We start from the raw sequence: 15169 nt of genomic DNA on the forward strand, positions 1-15169 counted from the left end.
CAACAAAGTGAGACTCCGTCTTTACAAAAATAATTTAAAAATTACCTAGGCATGGTGGCCTGTGGTCCCAACTACATGGGAGACTGAGACAAGAGGACTGTTAGAGCCTAGGAGTTCGAGGCTCCAGTGAGCTATGTTCACATCACTGCACTCCACCCTGGGCAGCAGAGTGAGACACTATCAAGAAAAGAAAAGAAAAAAGAGGAGAGGAGAGGGGAGGGGAGGGGAGGGGAGGGGAGGGGAGGGGAGGGGAAGAGAGGGGAGGGGAGGGGAGAGGTGGGGAGAGGAGGAGGGGAGGGGAGAGGTGGGAAGAGGGGGAGGGGAGGGGAGGGGAGAGGAGAGAAGAGAAGCCTTACATGGAAGGAACATCATGCCCAGAAAAAACAAATCTCGATACTAATCATAGGCCCACATATTTTAAAAATTCAACTCACATAATTAGCAATGATATAAATAATATATGGATATAGTTATGTTTAGGTGTCACGAGTGACATACTGGTGTGAGACTGGATGAGGAGATGCTGTCTATTCCCCCTTTTTCAGAAACACAGGAAGCTGTTTATAGCCACTGAAAAAAGGCTAAATAATGATAGTTCACACAACCAACACTCAAATATTCATTGCCAGTTATACTGCTATTTGAGGAAAAAGAGGAGATTTGGTTTTCTCGCTTTTTAAATATTAAATGCCTGAGAGCTTTTGTTATATCTGTTAAATTCTTAGTATATGCCAGGAGATGTTCTAAGTGCTTTGAATGTATCAATTTATTTAAGTCTCATAATAATCTGATAAGGTAGGTATCATTATTATTGTTTCTGCAACTCAGCACAGAGCAGTTATAAAACTTGCCCAAGATCACACATTTCATTAGAGGAAAAGCCAAGATTTCAATTCAGAACTTTAACTAACATACTCTACTGCCTAATAAAATAAAGAAAAACAACATACATTGTACCCAACTGTTTCAAAAAACATTTACTACAGGCCTACTACATGCCATGGATATGTTATACATATATCATAGGTACGATATGCATAAAATAACAAAGCTTTAAAGACACTAGATTTAAACTGAAGTTCACGAGTCAGTGTCTTAGTCCCTTTGGGCTGATATAATAAAATACCATAAAATGGGTGGCTTATAAACAACACAAATTTTCTTCTCACTGTTCTGGAAGCTGGAAAGTCCAAGGTCAAGACACCGTCAGACTCAGCGTCGGGTGAGGGCCTACTTTCTGGTTCGCTGATGGTGATGGTGCCTTCTAGCTGTGCCCTCCCATGGCGGAAGGGGCAAGATAGCTCTCTGGGGCCTCTTTTATGAAGGCACTAATCCCATTTATGATGGCCCTACTTTCATGACTCCCCATGACCTAATCACCTCCCAAAGGTCACAACTCCTAACACCATCACATTGGTGATTAGGTTTCAACATATTAATTTGGAGGAGGGGATGGGGGAGGCACACAAACATTCCAACCACAGCACTCAGTCTCAATTAATTAATAATGTCCAGTTATCATAATTACTTGACTCAGGTGTTTTTGGGACTGGAGGCAGGGAGCAAGCAAGGCTTAGAAGAGTAATCTACCACTATCAAAAATAATATTGCTCATCAGGAAGAGGAAAGTTCTGGGAAACATCTGGCTAATCTTTTTGGAAAACAGGTTCTGAGGAAATTCTTAAAGAGGACTGATTATGCAATCCTGGCTACAGTCAGTACCTACTATTTTCAATGGGGATTTCTTTCCATGAACACATGACTGACTCAGTTCTTAGGCATAACTGGGGCTAACACAAACCAGAATAGCAGCAGGCCTCATCCCAAAGAAACTGCAACATAAACTTACGCCTCGAGAATTATTTTCCAGATGCTGTAGATGTTCCTGTAAGGGTTCCTTTGGTTTCTAAGGTACAAAGATGGACAATTCCTCAGATGGCCTCAGGAGACGGCTCTTAGATCTGCAGTGGGCAGAACCCTGGGATTAACAAGGTGAGTGATTATCTATCACTTTTGGATTTCAAGGAAGGAAAGACAAAATGATATGAGGGCCCTTACAACACTTAAAAACGACAAGGGTACTTAAGGTGGAGAGGAGCTGTTTTTTTCTGGTCTTTTTGACCAGGATTGACCCTCTTTTATCTCCTTTCTATCCCCCAGTTCCCGCTCACCTGCATCTCAGGTATGCGGACGTCTCTCACGTTGTCCCTTTGCTGTGCAAAGGCCCAGAATCAATTCTTCCCTGCCCTCTCCTTTCACCAACAACAGAATTGTTCAGCCCAGAAGCATTCCCTTCCCTCCTCACCACGCCCTCCTCTTATTCCTTAAAGTGGCTGAAGTCAACTAAACATAAAGGGGGAAAGGAAATATGATTAAACTAAAGCATAATCAATTAATCTCCAGTTGGTAATATGAGAAGAGATAATTACGGAAAGAGCTTTCCTACTGTTTCCCTTAAACCACAGTGCCATCCCCAGGGCAGGGGTAATCAGGAGTGGCAGGTTAGGCAGCTGGGGCACAAATGTATGGGAGTTCCGCTCTCACGTGCTGGCGCTGTGCCTGCATGACCCTGAGCGATGCCTCCTTCTGCTTCGTGCCCTCCTGCATGACTCACTTGCTTTATTCTATAGGCTCTGTGCCATCTTGGTAAAGATGGTCCCAGGGGACAAGAAGGAAAAACTTCAGCTGCTCTCAAGTCATTGCCTATGGAGAAAAAGCCATTGGTTCTACTCTCCCTTCTAATTTCTCACTAATTTCTAATTTAATTTCTGACTTAAAACTCAAACGCTTTGCTGGTGCCTGAACAACTCTCCTACATGAAAGAGGAACAAATGGTGGAGAGTAAGGACACCTTCTGGCCCCAAGGCCTCAGAATGGATTAGGCATTCGTTAGCCATTCCTGGGGCATGGTACGCAGGGGGCCTGGACACCAGTACTATTGCAGGCACAGGACCCTGTGGGCATCAGGATGCCAACCCCTCGCCCTCACCCCAGGACCACCACTCTCTCCATCAGTTTTTCTTTTTGAACAAAGAATAAATATGTGGCTATTTTACCCATCTTAAACGAAACAGTCTTCTGATCCCTCTCCACCCACTGATGACATTCCCTTTTGCAGCAGAACTCCTTTCAAGAATTGTCTACACTTGCTTTCATTTTCTCACCTTCCATTCTCTATCAAGCTCATTCCTGCCATGCTTTTACGCCTACCGTCTAACCAAACTACTCTTATTGAGGTCACTAATCACCTTCACCTTGCTAAATATAAGGGTCAGTTTGTCACTCCTTCCTCCTGATCTACTTTCTTCACTGTCTTCCAGGACACAGCACTTTTTCTTGGTTTTCCCCCTACTTTACTGGGGTTCCTTCTCAGTCTCCTCTGCTCTAGGAATTTTTAATATTTTAATATCCCAGGTATCAATCATTAGTCCTCTTCTCTTCTCCATTTCTATCCACAGCCTTGGGGATCTCATCTAGTCTCATAACTTGGAAATACCATCGTGGGTCATTTGGAAGTCGTTATGCGGAACAGTCCTGTGCACTACAGGATGCCTGGCATCTCCACCACCACCCATACAATAAATGCCAGCAACAGCCTTCCTATCATTGCAACAACCAAAAATTCCCTCACCAATTTCCCAAACAGCCCTGATGGCAGAATCACTCCTGCTTAGAAACACTACTTAGAAATAGGGTCTACGCTCCTGTAGGTATAGCTTTATTCTATAGCTTGATTAGTAGAAGTGTTAACGACATATTGAAAAGCACAAAATTCCATCTTGAGTGTGGATTTTAAATTTATTCAAGAATATCCTCATATATCCATTGGTTCTCAGCCCACATAGTCCTTATCCTAACACGTCGATGAGCTTGGATTTCTTGTGAGAAAAGGATGGTGTTATGATAGCTGGCAGCTAAGCATCATATAACTTGAAACTTGGGAATGCTGCTATAGAAATCCATTTTGTGGTAAGAAAAAAGATGGGGAACCAGTGTGCAAGAAAAAACACTGGACTGATTTGGAAGTCAAAAGATGTGGGTTGTAATTCAGGCTCTGTGAATATACAGATATATCTGCTCATTTGGCAGAGCTTTATCTACTGGCTATGCACCAGGACCACCAAGATGAATAAAAGAGTGATGTGACCTAGAAGGGAAGGCTAGAGGGAGCATATCAGTCTCTAACTGTGTCTTGATTCCTCTAACCTTAAATCTGAATCTCCAAAGTACCTTCCAAGTAAAAAAGAAAATTAAGATTCTATGCCTCAGATCTGAATCTCCAAAGTACCTTCCAAGTAAAAAAGAAAATTAAGATTCTATGCAGATGCTGGCAATATGCCTCATACAGCACACAGAAAACACAAACAGAAGCAGACACTATGGTACTAGAGAGCTGAGGTCAAGCCACCCATATGACATTATTTTATGTTCAAATTAGAACACAAATGTTACTATAAGAAATTACTGTTATTAATGTAAAAATCACTGCATTTCTACTTCTTAATATAAGAAAGATTTAGAGTATACACTCAAACGATCCTTTGGAGCAAAATGGAATAGAAATGACAATATCAGCCTGTTTTTCTGAAAGCATTATTTGTTGTACCAAAAATAATGTGATCTTTAATCACTGTATCCCTTACATAATTCCCACTCCAATAAGGCAAATTTGCAAAGAATTTACACAGTAAAATTGTCTAGTAGCTATAGCAGCTCACAGGAGAACATGCTAAAGGGGATGGAACAACATTACGTCAACTGGCTGGAAACAGTATAGCTTCTAATATCTATCTATATCTAACATTTAAGTGAGAATTATTTTATTTTATTTTATTTATTTTATTTTTGAGATGGAGTCTTGCTCTGTTGCCCAGGCTGGAGTCCAGTGGCTATCTCGCCTCACTGCAAACTCTGTCTCCCGGATTCATGCCATTCTCCTGCCTCAGCCTCCCGAGTAGCTGGGACTACAGGCACCCACCACCACGCCTGGCTAATTTTTTGTATTTTTAGTAGAGACAGGGTTTCACTGTGTTAGCCAGGATGGTCTCGATCTCCTGACCTCGTGATCTGCCTGCCTCGGCCTCCCAAAGTGCTGGGATTACAGGGGTAAGCCACCGCGCCCGGTGTGAGAACATTTTAAAGTAATATCCTTTTGAAGAATGAGGATGTATTAAATATTTAAAGTCTTGAGATGATAAAGAAATGATCAGGAATAAAAAATGTAATTTTCTACTTACACAGATGTGAGGTTTAGGTTACTCCAAATTGTTAATACTTCTGCTTATCCTCCAACTAGAACTTTATGTACTTATATAAATAATTTTGATCCTTTCAATTACCATATGGCCCAGTGCCACTAAAAGGCTGTTTCTATTAAACTAGAGTAAGAATGCTGCTTTTAAGTCAGCCATCCCCTGCCCACACTCGGCTGTACTTGCTTTTCCCCAAACACACTATGCCCCTGTTCCTTTCTGGGCTTTGCAGAGGCTACTTCCTGTGAGAGTAGGCCTCTCTAAAGACCCACTCACCTCTACAAACTCAGCTACACTGACATCAAACAAGAAGCCCTCCTTCACCTCTGCACAGATGAAGGAGCTCCTTCCGCGCTCCCAGGCACCTTCTTCACTCTGCTCTTGCAGTATATACAACATGACTATTACCACTTACTACCTACCTGTCCTTCCAATAGATGCTGTAAGCCTAAAGTCTAGGTAATGCCAGGTATGAGAGACAGATTTGCTAGTGAGGAGAACAACTATGAAAGATAATGGTGAAAAGGCTTTGTTCCTTTTACAAAAGATCCAAACTTCGAGGTCTATTACTTCCTCCAGTCTGGTGGTACGTTGAAATTTGAACCCCAGTGTGGCTGTGTTGGGAGGTGGGGCCTAGTGGGAGGTGTCAGGGTCATGGGGGCGGATTCTTCATAAATAGATTAATGCTCTCCCCTGATGGTGAGTGAGTTCTCACTATGAACTCTGCCAGAGCTGGTTGCTGAAAAGAGCCTGGCACCTCCTCCCTCCGGCCAACCCCAAAGTATTTCCTCTCTCCCCATGTGATCTCTGCACACACTGGCTCCCCTTCACTTTCCACCATGAGTGGAAGCAGCCTGAGGCCCTCACCAGATGCCCAATTTTGAACTTTTTGAGACATCAGAATTGTAAGCCAAATAAACCTTTTTTCTTTACAAATTACCTAGTCTCGGGTATTCCTCTATAGCAACCCAAAATGAACTAAGTATTGTTAAACTCAATTTTAATGAGTAAGAACTAAAGCCAAGAAAGATGAATGTGACCTCGTTTTTCCCATGTTCCACTATTCCCACATTGTCCCACTCAATGGACAAGGGCCCTTGTTCTCTGAACATGCACCATGAGTCAGAAACAAGGCGTACAGCTAGAGTGACTACAGATCCTGGTTTACCTGGAACAGCAATGGTTTAAACTGTTATTCTGGTGTAATTACCAATAGTGCCCTGCCCTGGTTCACTCTCCAAAGCGTCTGGTTTAAACAACTACCCCTAAGTATAAAAGACTGAAAGTCCACTTATATAAACATATATGTAGTCCATGTCTAGAGCGAGACAAGCATTTGGGAAAAACAATGCTATTTTAATAAAAAGGATGACAGTTATCATTCACTGAATTGTTTACATGCTAAGTCCTTTACATATGTAATTTAATCTTCAAACATCTACTAAAGCAGATATCATTATATCCAATATTCAAGTAAGGAGATTGGAGGTCTTAGAGACCTAAAAGAGATCTTAGAGAAACCAAGTACTCAAGGGCACACAATTAATTAACATGAGAAGCTGACTTGCATCTAGATTAATCATTCCAGATGATATATGGCAATTCCTGAAACTACAGAACACAGACACAGTTCCTTGGGACATCCTGAAGGGGTGGGAAGAAGAAAAGATGAGAGATAAGGATGAAGCTAGGGACCAAGAAGAAATTAAGGCTGCCCTTCCTACAATATGAGTATCTTTTTTCTAACTCCTGGGCCTTTGGTAGCTCTACTAAGCAGGGTGTGTGTGTGTGTGTGTGTGTGTGTGTGTGTGTGTGTGTGTGTCTGTGCACATATGCACCCATATTTGTCTTTTAATAAAAACCAATGGAAGAGAAAGGTTTAATGTTTAAAGCTTTAAAGGGCAAAACCGAAGACTACACATTGAAGGAGATGACAAAGACAGATGAAAAGCCATTCAACTGATACAGAACTCTGGACTTAGGAAGATCACAGGGAAACTGTCACAAGTATTGAAATTGGAGGTTCAAGACAAGTTTTTCTAAAATTTCTAAGGAGCAAGTATAGCCTAGTTGAAGTCTGGGAGAAAGTAAAAGAAAGTAGGGGAGAGAGAGACAGGGCATTAGCTGATATAATATGGTATTATGTGGCAATAAAAGCTGTATTTTTCCCATCTGATATGAACCTTAACATGGTGAGACTGTATGTTCTTCAAAGGCAGAAACAATGGATTTCATCCTATTCTAATATTATAACTTTCACAAAGCTCACTTTAGAGGAAACAAATAGTCTTTGCAAAATTATCTTAGTAGAGCTTAAAAACAAACAAACAAAAAAGATTTTATATTCTAACCTTGTCTTATTTTTACATTTTCTCTACTGCATTCAGGTTAATATAGATACAGTCTCAATATCCAGGTATTAAAACCAGGTCACAGAGAATGACTTGAGTAAGATGACAGTCACCGGTGCAATGAGGAGGATAATCAGTTGCAGTCTCACACCTATCAGGTAATTACACACTGACCCCATTTTTACAAACTCAGCCAAATTAAAGAATGCAAACCAATAATAAATGGTCACCAAACTCTCACCAATTCAATCTGCAATCTAGTAATCATATCTGCCTTTAAGATTAATGTGGCAATTAAACAAATCAATCTGTAAAACAAAACAAAACAAAACAAAAAACTAGTGTAAAACACATACACACACACACACACACCATCCGTAAAAATTTAGAAAGACATAAATACACATGCTATATGTACACATTTCTTTTTCTGCAGAGAAAACCAAGAAACTGCTAATAATGATTACCTTTGGATAGAGGAAAAACAATGAGAAAAAAGGAAATCTTATTTTTCATTTCATAACTTCCATTTTTTTTTTAACTTTGTAAAGACAGGGTCTCCCTTTATTGCCCAGACTGGCCCCAAACCCATGACCTCAGGTGATCCTTCTGCCTTGGCCTCCCAAAGTGCTGGGATTGTAAGTATGAACCACCTCATTTTATACCTTTCACTTATTGTATTACTTTTTTTCAATAAACAATTTATACAATGACTCATACTTTGTGCTAAAAACCTTTTTCCAGAATTTCAGAAAAGAAGAAGGTACCAGACACGTCATGTCAGAAGAGCTCCCCTTCCTCCTCCTCCTCTTCCTCAGCCTACTCAACATGAAGACCTTTCTGATGATCTACTTCTACTTACTGTATAGTAAATACATTTTCTCTTCCTTATGATTTTCCTAATAACACTGTCTTTTCTCTTACTTTATTGCACAAATACACTATATAATACATATATAAAATATGTGTTAATTGACTGTGTATGTTATCGGTAAGCCTTCTGGTCAACAATAGGCTATTAGTAGTTAAGTTCTGGGGTAGTCAAGAGTTACATGCAGAGTTCTGACTCCATAGGAGACTGGCACTCCCTAACCCCCATGTTGCGTGCAAGGGTCAACTGCAGACTAAGACAGGAACACACTGCTCTTTCTCATTCCCGGAGATGCTGAGCACCACACCTCCAGGAAGCATGATACTGATAATGTAGGCATACATCTCAGTCAAATCATTCATTAATAACAGTGCAGGAGTTCAGTATATTCAGCCCTGCCTAGAGACTGTGATATGCCCCTTGTTATTCAATTCTGTGTATAGTCCACTCTCAAGAAGTTTTGTTTTTATGTTTGAGACAGGGTCTCAGTCTGTCACCCAGTCTTGAGTGCAGTGGTGCAATCACAGCTCACTGCAGCCTTGACCTCCCAGGCTCAAGCAATCCTTTCACCCTAGCCTCCCCAGTAGCTGGGACTACAGGCATACACCACCACACCTGGCTAATTTTTGCATATTTTTGTAGAGGTAGGGTTTTGTCATGTTGCCCAGGCTGGTCTCAAACTCCTGGGCTCAAGTGATCCTCCCACCTCAGCCTCCTAAAGATTACATGCATGAGCCACCACATCTGGCCCCTTGATACATTTATCCTTATGGAAAATGTATTTTTTACTGTAAATACATATGTATTTTTAAAGGCATATAATGAAATCACAGACATCAGGTCAACCTTAGATTTTTTTTAATATAATCTGTATTAAAATTTCTGATTATTAATATGGTACATACTTGCTTTACATAATCTGTATTTTAAATGAACACAGTAATTATTTTCCTATAGTTCTACCACTTGGAGAAAATCATCATTAACACTTTAGTATGTTTTCTCCTAGGTTTTTATCCCCCCATATAGTGTTTTTTTTTTTTGAGACTGAGTTTCACTCTTATTGCCCAGGCTGGAGTGCAATGGCGCAATCTCAGCTCACCACAACCTCCACCTCCCAGGTTCAAGTGATTCTCGTGCCTCAGCCTCCCGAGTAGCTGGGATTAGAGGCATGCACCACAACGCCCGGCTAATTATATATTTTTTAGCAGAGATGGGGTGTCTCTATGTTGGTCAGGCTGGTCTCGAACTCCTGACCTCTCGCAAGGTGATCCACTCGCCTCGGCCTCCCAAAGTGTTGGGATTACAGGCGTGAGCCACCGCGCCCAACAGTTTTTGTTTTATTTTAAAGGTTATAATATATTATGTCCTGATAATGTCACTTTTCAGGTTATCATTTTTACATTTCATTAAAGAGTTAAAAAAATCTATAGATAGGCAGGTAGATAAACTCTCTTATGGCTGCATAATAGTCTGCCTTCTAGTTGCACTGTATGCACATTCTTATCTTTCTTCTCCCATCGCCAAAATTGGGAATTACAGAGGTCTGCAATATCCCTGATGAACACAGATGCGAAAATCCTCAACAAAACATGACCTCACTGAACTCAACAGCACATCAAAAAGATAATCCATTATGATCAAATGGGTTTTATATCAGGCATGCAAGGATGGTTCAACATATGCAAATCAACAAATGTAATACATCACCTAAACAGAATCAAGGATAAAAACCATATGATTATCTCAATAGACACAGAAACAGCATTTGATAAAATTTAACATCCCTTCATGATAAAAACATCAACAAACTAGGCACAGAAGGAACATACCATACATGGGGAAATGATACCCTCTTCAATATATGGTGCTGGGAAATTAAATAGCTGAATGTAGATGAATGAAACTGGATCCCTGTCACCATATATAAAAATCAACTATAGATGAATGAGTTACATTTATGTACACATTATTTATATGTGTGTCATGTATATGTTTTTGAATCTTCAATAATACAACATGCTAAAATTAATAATGGTCATGTACTATAAATCCACAGCTAACATCATACTAAATGAGGAAAATTGAAAGCATTTTCTCCCAAAAACTGGAATAAGACAAGGATGCCTACTTTCACCACTCCTATTCAATATAGTACTGGAGGTTCTAACCAGAGAAATAAGGCAACAGAAATAAATAAAATACATCCAAGGGTACGCATGGTGGCTCACACCTGTAATCCCAGCACTTTGGGAGGCCAAGGCAGGTGGACAGCTTGACCTCAGGAGTTCAAGACTAGCTGGGCAACATGGCAGAACCCCGTCTCTGCAAAAAATACAAAAATTAGCCAGCTGTGGTGGCACACCCCTGTGGTGCCAGATACTCAGGAGTCTGAGGTAGGAGGATTGCTTGAGCCCCAGAGGCCAAGACTGCAGTAAGCTCTGAGTGTGCCACTGCACTCTAGCCTAGATGATACAGCAAGACTCTGTCTCAAAAAAATAATAAAAAAGAAAAAAAGAAATAAAAGGACAAATTAAAAAATTACAAAAGGAGAAGCCAACTTATCCTTATTTGCTGATATTATCTTATATCTAGAAAAACCTAAAGACTTCACCAAAAAACTCTTCAGATTTGATGATTCATAAAGTTACAGGATACAAAATCATTGTATAAAAACAGAGTGTTTCTACACATCAATAATGATTGAACTGAGGAAGAAATCAAGAAGCCAAACCTCATGTACAACAGCAAGAAAAGCCTCAGGCAGGTCCTTCAGGAGATATTCCAGAAGAAGGCTTTGTTATCATAGGAGATGACAGCTCTATGAGTCTTATGGCCCCTGAAGACCTTCCAATACAAGATGTGGAGGTGGAAAGTGATATTGGTAATCTTGACCCTGTATAGGCCTAGGCTAAAATGTGTGTTTGTGTCTTAGTTTTTAACAAGAAAGTTTGAAAAGAAATAATTTTAAAAATAGAAAAAAGCTTATAGAACAGGAACATAAATAAAACATATTTGCACAGCTGTACAATGTATTTGTATTTTAAGCTAAGTGTTACTACAAAAGAATCAAAAAGTTAAAATTTAAAAGTTCATAAAGTAAAAAAGTTACATAGTAAGCTAAGGTTAATTTCATATTGAAGAATAAAAATTATGAATAGGCAGGGCACAGTGGATAAAAATTTTTAATTTTTAAAAATTAAAAATAGGCCTGTTATCCCACCTCTTCGAGAGGCTGAGGAGGGTGGATTGCTTGAGCCCAGGATTTCGACACCAGCCTGGGCAACACAGTGAGACCTTGTTTCTACAAAAAAAAAAAAAAAAAAAAAAATTAAAAATTAGCTGGGTATGGTGGAATGTACTTTTAAAAAATTAAAAATTAGCTGGGTGTGGTGAAATGCACTTGTAGTCCCAGCTACTTGATAGGCTGAAGCAGGCGGATCACTTGAGCCCAGGAGGTCAAGGCTTCAGTGAGCTGTGACAATGCCACTGCACTCCAGTCTGGGTGACAGAGACCCTAGTCTCAAAAAAAAAAAAAGAAATTTCAAAATAAATGTGTAGCTTAAGTACACAGTGTTTACAAAGTATACAGAAAAGTGCAATAATGTCCTAGGCCCTCACATTCACTAAATACTCACTGCCTCACCCAGGGCAACTTCCAGACCTGCAAGCTCCATTCTAGGCAATACCCCATACGGGTGTACCACTTTTAAATCTTTTAAACTGTATTTTTACCATACCTTTTCTATGTTTAGATACACAAATATCTACCACTGTATTACAATTGCCTAGAGTATTTAGTACAGTCATATGCTGTAAAGGTTTGTGGCCCTAGGAGCCATGGGCTATCATACAGCCTGGGTGTGTAGGAGGCTATACCATCCAGGTTTGTAGAAGTACACTCTATAATATTCGCACCTCAACAACAATCACCTAAAGACACATTTCTCAATATGTATTCCTGTTAAATGACAGATGACTGTATATTACCAATGTAATTATATATTAATATTATAATGTAATTACATATTATATAAAGAAAAAACCTGAATACACGACTTGAATATTTTCCCCAGGTGACTGCCTTTTTGTGATTTGATATAAGCAAAATTAAATTATTTAAATTTTTAATATCATTACACATATGAATTGTTCTGTTTTAACCTTTGCTTCTATGTTTTAGTACATTCTTTCTCCCAAGCCCAAGATCAGATATTCATATACACTCTTTTCTAGTATATGCATTACTACATTTTTACATTCATTATTTGCAGTGGCACTTTTATCAATACAACATTCTTCTGAGCTTTCCATTCTGCTCCAAGTATTTTCTATTTTATCAACATCATACCATTTTCAAATTAATATCTAGCATTACAACTTTCCCTTCATTATTCTTCTTTACTGTATAAACATTTCTTGGCTCTTACATATTCTATAAAAATGTAAAACAATTCAGAATCACTGATCTATGAGAAACTCCCGAGATTTTGCTTGGAGTTATATTCAACTTACAAATCAATATAAAATACTAAAACTAAAGAATTGTCTTCCTATCCAGAAACATGAGTCTCCTCATCATCTTCAGAGCAAAGTTTACTAGTTTCCTTTCTATAGGCCATTTGAGTTTCTTACCAAGTTTAATTCCCGGCATATTTTGTGTTGCTACTATGAATGGGCTTTTTTTCTCATATTTTTAAACTGGTTATTATCATACACAAAAGATCATGATATTTACATGATTTATAGTGGAACCCTACTAAACTCCATTTTAGTTGATTGCCTTGGGAACTTTTTATTATCTGCAAATAATTTTTAGTCTCCTTTTCAACAGTTCTCTCTGTCACCCAGGGTGGAGTGCAGTGGTATAATCCTCCCACCTCAGCCTCCGGAGTAGCTGGAACTACAGGTTGCAATTACTGTGCCCAGCTGATTTTTAAAAATTTTTTTGCAGAGACAGGGTCTTGAACTCCTGAACTCAAGTGATCCTCCTGCCTCGGCCTCCCAAAATGCTGGGATTACAGGTGTGAGCCACTATGTGTGGCCCATCAGTGCTACCTTAGACAGTACTGATAACAGCAAGTATGTTGCTAATTCTAATACAATTTTAGGTCAAATTCACCGTTTTAGTATTTTGGCTAAGTTTGATCTGAATATTGTTTACAAAATTATAGATACTTCCCATAAAATATTAACAGTAAATATCTCTAAACATTGACAGGAGTGAAGTTCTTTTCCTTCACATTTTCCCAGTAAACAGATTTCTGATTTTCTTTCTATTAATTAGACTAGCCATGAACTCTCCCTATTTATTTTCCAAGTTTCCTTAAATGAATGGACACATGTACATGCCCACACATACTCACTCTTATCACCTTATTTCTCCTAGTGTTCTTTGTTTTGAGAATTTTTAACTTCGAATAATCTTGGCTAGCAATCAATATCTTGCAGAAGGCAAGAGAGAATCAAACCTTAAGAAAAGCTTTCTCCCCAGGCGCAGTGGCTCACGCCTGTAATCCCAGCACTTTGGGAGGCTGAGGCGGGCAGATTATGAGGTCAAGAGATCGAGACCATGTTGGTCAACATGGTGTAACCCCGTCTCTACTAAAAATACAAAATTAGCCAGGTGTGGTGGTGTATGCCTGTGATCCCAGCTACTCGGGAGGTTGAGGCAGGAGAATCGCTTGAGCCCAGGAGGCGGAGGTTGCGGTGAGCCGAGATCGCGCTGCTGCACTCCAGCCTGGGCACCAAGAGTGAGACTTTATCTCAAAAAAAGAGGAAAAAAAATAGCTTTCTCTTCAGAAACAATATTCTACAGTCCTTTGTGAAAGATAGGACATCTAAAAATGATGTCTGGATACAAATTTCTCAAAGTAAGCTGATTCCACTAATAAAAATGATGCCTCATTCTTTTTACTAAAATATATTTGTACCCAATTAAGACTGCAGTACAAAATGCCATAACATAAAAATATTAGCAAACTGATAATAGGGAAGTCATAACATTCTCAACTCAGAGCTTCATAAAAACCAAATTCCAATATTCTTAATATTAGACTTGCACGTTAACCAATGGATATGGCAATTTCTTCAATCAGTATCAAATCCTGTTTCTTTCATATTTCATTAGGTAATCATCACGCCAAACCTATCTCAAAATCTGAAATAACTAGTTTGCGATACATTATCAGAAAATGTCAATCTCAAATATAAACAGCTGAACTTTTCATTTTTATTCTACTAGGGAAGTTTCAAAGCGCTGAAACATGCAAACTGTTACTCATCTTCTAAAAACAGAAATAAAATAATTAGGTCACAATGGATGGCTCCTTTCTTGGCCAAAAAAAGGATGATGAATGCGACTGGAATGTTTATTGTCACTGAAATTCTTCAGGCCTGGATTCCAAGTATGCGTCTTGATGCAGGTTACTATGACAACTTAAACTACAGAAAATGTCACACCCCCTCCTATCAAGTAGTTTTCTCTGCAAGATCATTTCAAGCCTTCTAAAACTTGCATGCACAAATTATCTGTAACAACAATAAACACCTCATTACAAGTTTTATTCAAAATGCCCCATCTAAACCTGTAAAAACAGGTATAAGCATATAAAAATAATTCCATTAAATCTACACGGGATAGAAAAACCTGAAAACACACACACTCACATACACATACGTACACATACCCTTTA

The 15169-nt window shown here is 39.2% G+C and overlaps 1 protein-coding gene across 4 annotated transcripts in view; it reads right to left on the reverse strand.

The window, feature by feature from the left end:
• LOC105492144 (Ras association domain family member 8) overlaps nt 1-1955 on the reverse strand; it is a 62950-nt gene extending 60995 nt beyond the window's left edge. Inside the window, exon 1 of one of the 4 annotated variants that reach the window (XM_011759123.3) lies at nt 1850-1955. The gene's annotated coding sequence lies outside the window, so the exon portion shown is untranslated. Of the gene's footprint in view, nt 1-1169; nt 1297-1849 lie in introns of those variants that run through there. The other 3 variants (XM_071072014.1, XM_071072010.1, XM_071072013.1) reach the window with 3 other exon arrangements.
• Between the last annotated feature and the right edge of the window lie 13214 nt (nt 1956-15169).

Source organism: Macaca nemestrina, chromosome 10 (genome assembly GCF_043159975.1).
Source record: "Macaca nemestrina isolate mMacNem1 chromosome 10, mMacNem.hap1, whole genome shotgun sequence".
NCBI lineage: Eukaryota > Metazoa > Chordata > Mammalia > Primates > Cercopithecidae > Macaca > Macaca nemestrina.